Raw genomic sequence first — 7951 nt, forward strand, 5'->3', positions numbered from 1 at the left:
TGACCCCCGAATTACACTGGGTGTGGTGAACGGGAATGGAGAGGGGTCCAGAGGAAAGGCCAAAATTTGCCTTGATGTGGTATACAGACAGTTGGTGGCATCAAGGCTGATATTTGGGATACTTTGGTGAACATTCTAAATGTTCAATTATAAATGCAACTTACAATTGAAAAATATCTCTCTCATTCTAAACATGTACTTTTATATAATTGCTTGAGGTGAGGTTCAAGTAAGTATTTGAGTAAAATATAGATAGTAGGCTTAAAAAAATAAGTATACTTCTGGTAAGGAACTGTAGCAAAAATCAAGGAAGTTGGATTTGCAAGGTACTATAATGACAGAGAACAACATATATGTCATTTTTAGTTCATCTGTCTTTAGTTTATTCATTGAGCAAGTAATATGCAAGTACCTGCTGTCATTTAGGAACATTTTAGTGACCAGGGATATAACAGAACAAAACAGACAAAAAATCTCTGCCACCTTTCTAGTGGAGAAAGAGAGACATTAAACAAAGAACATGTATGGTGAGATAGATGACAGTATGTGCTATTGAGAAAAATAGGGCAGAGAAAAGACAGATTGTGGGTAGTGGTGTTGCACCTTTAATTGGGACTGTCAGTGAGGTAGTCATTGATAAGGTGGTAGCTGAGCAAAGATCTGAAGGTGGGAGAGCTGTGGAGAAGTCCGGGAGGTGAGAGTTCCAGGTAGGGAAGGGGCAGGTGCAGAGGCCCTGAGATGGGGTCATGTACCTGGCATGTTTGAGTAACAAGTATATCTTGGGAGAGAAAGGAGCTTGGTGAGATGGACAGAACTGTCATAAATTACCACCAATGAGGTAGCTTCTGAGTTCAGAAATTTTTTTTTCTCTTTAGAGTTCTGGAGGTCAGAAGTTCTGAATCTAGGTGTTGGGAGAATTTGCTGTCTCTAGGGTTCTAGGGGAGAATCATTTCTTGCCTCTTCTAGCTGCTGATGACTGCAGGCATTCCTTGACTTGCATCTGCATAGTTTCAGTCTTCCCCACCATCTTCATGGGGCTTTTTCCTCTTTTCCTGACTACCATCTTAGCTTTTTTCTTTTTTTTTTACTTTATTTTACTTTATAATACTGTATTGGTTTTGCCATACATTGACATGAATCCACCACGGGTGTACATGCGTTCCCAAACATGAACTCCCCTCCCACCTCCCTCCCCATAACATCTCTCTGGGTCATCACCGTGCACCAGCCCCAAGCATGCTGTATCCTGCGTCGGACATAGACTGGCGATTCGATTCTTACATGATAGTATACATGTTACAATGCCATTCTCCCAAATCATCCCACCCTCTCCCTCTCCCTCTGAGTCCAAAAGTCCATTATATACATCTGTGTCTTTTTTGCTTTTGGCCACAGCAATCAGAGCAGAAAAAGAAATAAAAGGAATCCAAATTGGAAAAGAAGAAGTAAAACTTTGACTGTTTGCAGATGACATGATCCTCTACATAGAAAACCCTAAAGACTCCACCAGAAAATTACTAGAGCGAATCAATGAATATATTAAAGTTGCAGGATATAAAATCAACACACAGAAATCCCTTGCATTCCTATACACTAATAATGAGAAAGTAGAAAAAGAAATTAAGGAAACAATTCCATTCACCATTGCAACGAAAAGAATAAAATACTTAGGAATATATCTACCTAAAGAAACTAAAGACCTATACATAGAAAGCTTTTTTCTCTTACAAGGAAACTCATCATTTGAATTATGGCCCACCTGGGTAATCCAGGATCATTTCTTCTCCAAATCTGTGTTGTAATCGAATCTGCAAAGATCCTTTTTCCAAAGAAGGTCATAGTCAGAGGTTCTTGGATGTGAATGTTGCAGATGGAACCATCATTCAAGCTTTTACAGGCAGAGTATTACACATCTTTAAGGACTTGTAGGGAGTTTTTAAGACTTTAGTTTTTACTCATAAGTGAAATCTTTGAAAGGTTAGACTTAGCTTTTAAAGAGACCTAAAGAAGGTCCTTTTTCTGTGAAAAGCATATACTGTGTGTGTGAGTAGGGATCAAACCCAGGTCTCCTGCATTGCAGGCGGATTCTTTACCAGCTGAGCTACAAGGGAAGCCTGTGAGCAGGGAGACCAGATAATAACCCAGAGAAATGAAGATGGCTTGGACCCCCAGAGTGTTGGATATAGATGATAAGAAGTGGTAGGATTCTGGAAACATTTTGAAAAGAACATTGAAGGATGACTCAACTCTCCTTGCCTAATTGGCAAGATGGAATTTAGTTACCAATTTACTCAATACTGAAAAGTTTCTTAGAAGTCTTCTTTCTTAAACATTTTATTTTAAAGTAAGTATAGATTCACAAGAAATTGCAAAGATAATACAGAGAGATCCTGTAGTAGTAATACAATTACGATATTACATCTTCTTTAATTAGAAGTTTGTTCCTAAAACCAGGAATTTTATACTGATATAAAATTTGTGTACTCCTGCATGGCATTACATCACACGGTAAATTTTTGTAACCACTACCACAATCAAGACACAGAACTGTGTCATCATCACAGAGATCATCCTTGTCCTAATCTTTTATAATCTTCCTTAACCCCCCACCCGCCACTCTGTGATGCCTAATTCCTGGCATCCTGAAATCTGTTTCCTATCTCTGTAATTTTTTCTGGAATTTGGAACTTAGATATCTTTGATATCATCTGTTACAGTTGATAAAGCAGCTCAATTGTGTAGAAGTTAAATGTGGGAGACCATTTATACTGCCTTGCTCAAAGTGGGAACTTGAACCCTTGTCTTATGACTCCCATTCCAGGGCACTTACAGTTTCTAACTCCAGTGAAGTAAAAGTGTTTAGGTGTTTGGATAAATTTTGTTTATGATGTAAGCTCAGTTGTTTGTGTCTTTAGATGACATTGTTAGTAGTTTAGGACCATTTGAGATTCTGGAAAGAGAAGTTTTACATTTGTGCTTAAATTCCCATAGGCTCTGGGCTAAAGAACCCTGGCAGAGCTCATCTATCCACCTGCATTAAAAAGATTTTACCTTAAAAACTTGGTATTTTGGTCAAGTCAGTTTATATATTTTCTGTTTAGAAGCTTTCTTCCTACAGTTTGTAGTGTAATAGACCACAGTAACCTGGAGAATGTATCCATCAGTGATAGTCTTGGTAACATTTATAATCTGTTGATCAGATAAAAATCGTTGAAATGGGTTCAGGTGATGTGATGACAACAGATTTGTTTCAGCTTCCTTTCTCTGGTTCTCTTAGGAAAAAAATTGCTGGAAACTCGAGTTTTCCTTGACTCTTTATAGAACCCCACACGTAGATTGTAATTCTACTTTGACAGTGTTTTATAGAATCTTAGGACTGTAGGAACTTTGAAAATGCTTCATTCCTAAGTACAGAAAATCATGGCATCCAGTCCCATTACTTCGTATAAATAGATGGGGAAACAATGGAAACAGTGAGAGACTTTATTTTCTTGGGCTTCAAAATCACTGCAGATGGTGACTGAAGCCATGAAATTAAAAGATGCTTGCTCCTTGAAAGAAAAGCCATGACCAACCTAGAAAACATTTTAAAAAGGAGAGACATTACTTTGTCAATAAAGGTCCATATAGTCAAACCGATGTTTTTCTAGTAGTCACGTATGGATATACATAAGTACATAGAGTTAGACCATAAAGAAAGCTGAGTGCTGAAGAATTGATGCTTTGAACTGTGGTGTTGGAGAAGACCCTTGAGAGTCCCTTGGACTGCAGGGAGATCAAAGCAGTCAATCCTGAATAATCTTTGGAAGGATTGATGCAGAAGCTCCAGTACTTTGGCCACTTGATGGGAAGAGCTGACTCACTGGAGAAGACCCTGATGCTGGGAAAGATTGAAGCAGGAGGAGAAGGGGATGGCAGAGGATGAGATGGTTGGATGGCATCACTGATTCGAGGGACATGAGTTTGAGTAAGCTCAGGGAGTTGGTGATGGACGGAAGCCTGATGTGCCGCAGTCCATGGGGTTGCAAAGAGTTGGACACGACTGAGCAACTGAACTGAACAGTAGATGAAATTTAAGCAAAGAAAGTAAGATAAGAACATTTTGAGGTGTGAAGTTCCTGGGCTAGTACAGAAAAATGAAGGATACTTAATGGAATATGAACACACTGAGCAACTGAACTGAACTGAAGCCATTGCATTTAACATGGGCAATGAAAGCTTGATTATGGTCACCAGGAACAGAAAATCTGTTTTTTTTTTTTTTTCTTTCTTTTACACTAGAATATGACTGTTACATGGAATCAAATTGGTGTTTAAAAGCCTTTGTTTTTATTCATTTTCAGTAGCAAGTACTGTAACTAAAGACTCTAAAAAAGTATTCATAGTTTGGTGGGTTAAACCATAGACAGGCTGAGTGTGGGGGAAAAAGGAAGAGGTTGGTAAAAGGGTACAAACTTTCAGTTTTAAGATGAATATAGTCTGAATATCTAATTGTAACTCGGTGACTATAATTGATAACCCTATTGTATGTTTGAAATTTGCTGAGAGAATAGAACTTAAATTTTTTACCAAAAAAAGAGAAAAGGATAGTAAATATATAAGGAGATTGACATGGGTGTGTTAATTAACTTGGTGTTAATCCTTTCAGAAAGTATACATACACAGGTTATCATATACTTAAGTATCTTGCTTTAATTTGGAAAACTCAGCAGTGGCCACAGGACTGGAAAAGGTCAGTTTTTATTCCAATCCCAAAGAAAAGCAATGCCAAGTAATGCTCAAACTAAGGCACAATTGCACTCATCTCCCACGCTAGTAAAGTAATGCTCAAAATTCTCCAAGCCAGGCTTCAGCAATACGTGAACTCTGAACTTCCTGATGTTCAAGCTGGTTTTAGGAAAGGCAGAGGAACCAGAGATCAAATTGCCAACATCCACTGGATCATGGAAAAAGCAAGAGAGTTCCAGAAAACATCTATTTCTGCTTTATTGACTATGCCAAAATCTTTGACTGTGTGGATCACAATAAACTGTGGAAAATTCAGAAAGAGATGGGACTACCAGACTACCTGACCTGCCTCTTGAGAAATCTGTATGCAGGTCAGGAAGCAAGAGTCAGAACTGGACACGGAACAACAGACTGGTTCCAAATAGGAAAAGGAGTATGTCAAGGCTGTATATTGTCACCCTGCTTATTTAACTTCTATGCAGAGTACATCATGAGAAATTTTGGGCTGGAAGAAGCACAGGCTGGAATCAAGATTGCTGGGAGAAATATCAATAACCTCAGATATGCAGATAACAGCACCCTTATGGGAGAAAGTGAAGAGGAACTAAAAAGCCTCTTGATGAAAGTGAAAGAGGAGAGTGAAAAAGTTGGCTTAAAGCTCAATATTCAGAAAACAAAGATTATGGCATCTGGTCCCATCACTTCATGGGAAATAGATGGGGAAACAGTAGAAACAGTGTCAGACGTTATTTTTTTGGGCTCCAAAATCACTGCAGATGGTGACTGCAGCCAAAGATGTTTACTCCTTGGAAGGAAAGTTGTGACCAACCTAGATAGTATATTAAAAAGCAGAGGCATTACTTTACCAACAAAGGTCCGTCTTGTCAAGGCTATGGTTTTTCCAGTGGTCATGTATGGATGTGAGAGTTGGACTGTGAAGAAATTGAGCACCAAAGAATTGATGCTTTTGAACTGTGGTGTTGGAGAAGACTCTTGAGAGTCCCTTGGACTGCAAAGAGATCCAACCAGTCCATTCTGAAGGAGATCAGTCCTGAGTATTCATTGGAAGGACTGATGTTGAGGCTGAAACTCCAATACTTTGGCCACCTCATGCGAACAGTTGACTCATTGGAAAAGACCCTGATGCTGGGAGGGTTTGGGGGCAAGAAGAGAAGGGGACGACAGAGGATGAGATGGCTGGATGGCATCACCGACTCGATGGACATGAGTTTGGGTGAACTCCAGGAGTTGGTGATGGACAGGAGGCCTAGCGTGCTGTGATTCATGGGGTCACAAAGAGTCGGACACTACTGAGCACCTGAACTGAAGTATCTTGCAATTTTATTCATCAGTTAGACCTCAATAAAGTAGGGGAAAAAATACAAATTAAGCAATAGAAAGGCAAATAAACAGAAGTCATATATGGCTATGAGAATCGGACCATAAAGAAGAGTGAGTGCCAAAGAATTGATGCTTTTGAATTATGGTGCTGGAGAAGAGTCTTGAGAGTCCCTTCAACCAGAAAGAGATCAAACCTGTAAATCCTATAGGAAATCAACCCTGAATATTCACTGGAAGGATTGATGCTGAAGCTGAAGCTCCAGTATTTTGGCCACCTGGTGTTCAAAGACTTTGATGCTGGGAAAGATTGAAGGCAGGAGGAGAAGGGTGTGACAGAGGATGAGGTTGTTGGATAATATCCCCAACTCAATGGAAATGAGTTTGAGCCAACTCCAGGAGATAGTGAAGGACAGAGAAGCCTGACATACTGCAGTCCATGGAGTTGCAAAGAGTCGAACAGGACTTAGCAGCTGAACAACAACAACAGCTACAGGTAGCCTTCTAGCCCTGGCCTAACTGTGTGTTCTTAGGCAGGTAGTCTGAACTCTCAGAACTTTATTTTCCTTTTGTGTCTACTGCGGAAATAGAACAAGGAAGTTGTAAACACTTAAAAGGTTAAAACTTCAGAGTACATAGTGAGTGCTCAGTAAATGGTGGTAATGGTGATGATATTAGTAGTACTAGTTGTTTTGTTAGGAATTATAAAAAGAATGAATTTTATTTTCAAAGTTTAATAAATTGAACATTTTCTTAATATATCATTTTATATATAGGGATGTTATAAGGTTGGATTATATATTATGCTTTCTTAAAGTAGCAAGCTAAATAACTTAGGCTGTAACTGACCGGTTTGGAAAGTAAGAATCCATTCTGTTGATTTTCTCTGGATCACCAGAAGCCTGTTGCAGAAAGTAATCTTGGTCCCACTGTGGGTATTGGCCACATTCTCGTTTCCTCTCCTGACTCACTGTGAGCCTCATCCTCTTTCTCCTCCTGTATGTGGACTCACATGCAAACCCAAACTCATGTTAATATGACACTGAACTGTGAGGTCCCTTCAAACATTAGACTTGGTTGTCCTCGTATTTTTATATATGATGTTTGCTGTGCAGAAATGCCATTTCCTAACATCTCTGTTGTCTTTTAATATGTAGCCCGAAGGGTACTTCTTGTTATGTTTTCTGTTTCTCACTGTTAACTTTTCTCCCACCCACCTCCAGTGGCCGAGTCTCTTTAATCTTTGTGTTTTCAGCGTCTAGCACACAGAAGTTCTTAAGAATGAATGTGTCCCTTGAAAAAAAAAGAATGAATGTGTCCCATCTCTGGTTAACAGAAGCTTACACTTACTTGAAAGCAGGAGTTTTCTGCTTCTGATGAATAATTAATCACTTTAAATTGTCCAGGAGAAAGTGTGGGTGTCTGGAAATCATCATCAGAACTTGGAAATTTGAGAGACTAATTCTGTTTCTTAGTTAATAAAAAAAGTGCCCATGAATAACCAATAAAAATTTAATTTAAAGAATAATCAGATATTGCTTCCAGCCATTCTCCCCTTCCCTCTCCACATGTGGAAAACCAATTACTTCACTTTTTTACCTGAGGAACTATTTAATCAGTATGATTCGGAATAGATTGTAATGGAGAAGTTGATAGTTTAATATCTGATCTTAATTTTCAAAACTTGGAAGCTCGGTGCTATGCCCATAGTTGATGCTTTAATATTATTCATATTTATTAGTGTGTTTTTCAGTACATTAAAATTTATTGTATTAAATGGCAATATTGCACATAAATGTGGGCATAGCTGGAAAAGTTTTTGGTTCTAATGTGAGGTCAGCTTTACAGAGGACAATATATTTGATTCTGCTTTTGGTGGTGGTGG

At 38.8% G+C, this 7951-nt stretch overlaps 1 protein-coding gene and 1 long non-coding RNA gene across 2 annotated transcripts in view; both read left to right on the forward strand.

Annotated features, from left to right (window-relative positions):
* The window catches only part of SUCLG2 (succinate-CoA ligase GDP-forming subunit beta), a 296024-nt gene that overhangs the window by 27997 nt on the left and 260076 nt on the right, over positions 1–7951 (forward strand). The gene's annotated exons all lie outside the window — the stretch shown is intronic.
* LOC121817234 (uncharacterized) overlaps positions 1–7951 on the forward strand; it is a 55991-nt gene that overhangs the window by 27668 nt on the left and 20372 nt on the right. The window lies entirely within an intron of this gene.

The sequence above is a fragment of the Ovis aries genome, chromosome 19, assembly GCF_016772045.2.
Source record: "Ovis aries strain OAR_USU_Benz2616 breed Rambouillet chromosome 19, ARS-UI_Ramb_v3.0, whole genome shotgun sequence".
Classification (NCBI taxonomy): domain Eukaryota; kingdom Metazoa; phylum Chordata; class Mammalia; order Artiodactyla; family Bovidae; genus Ovis; species Ovis aries.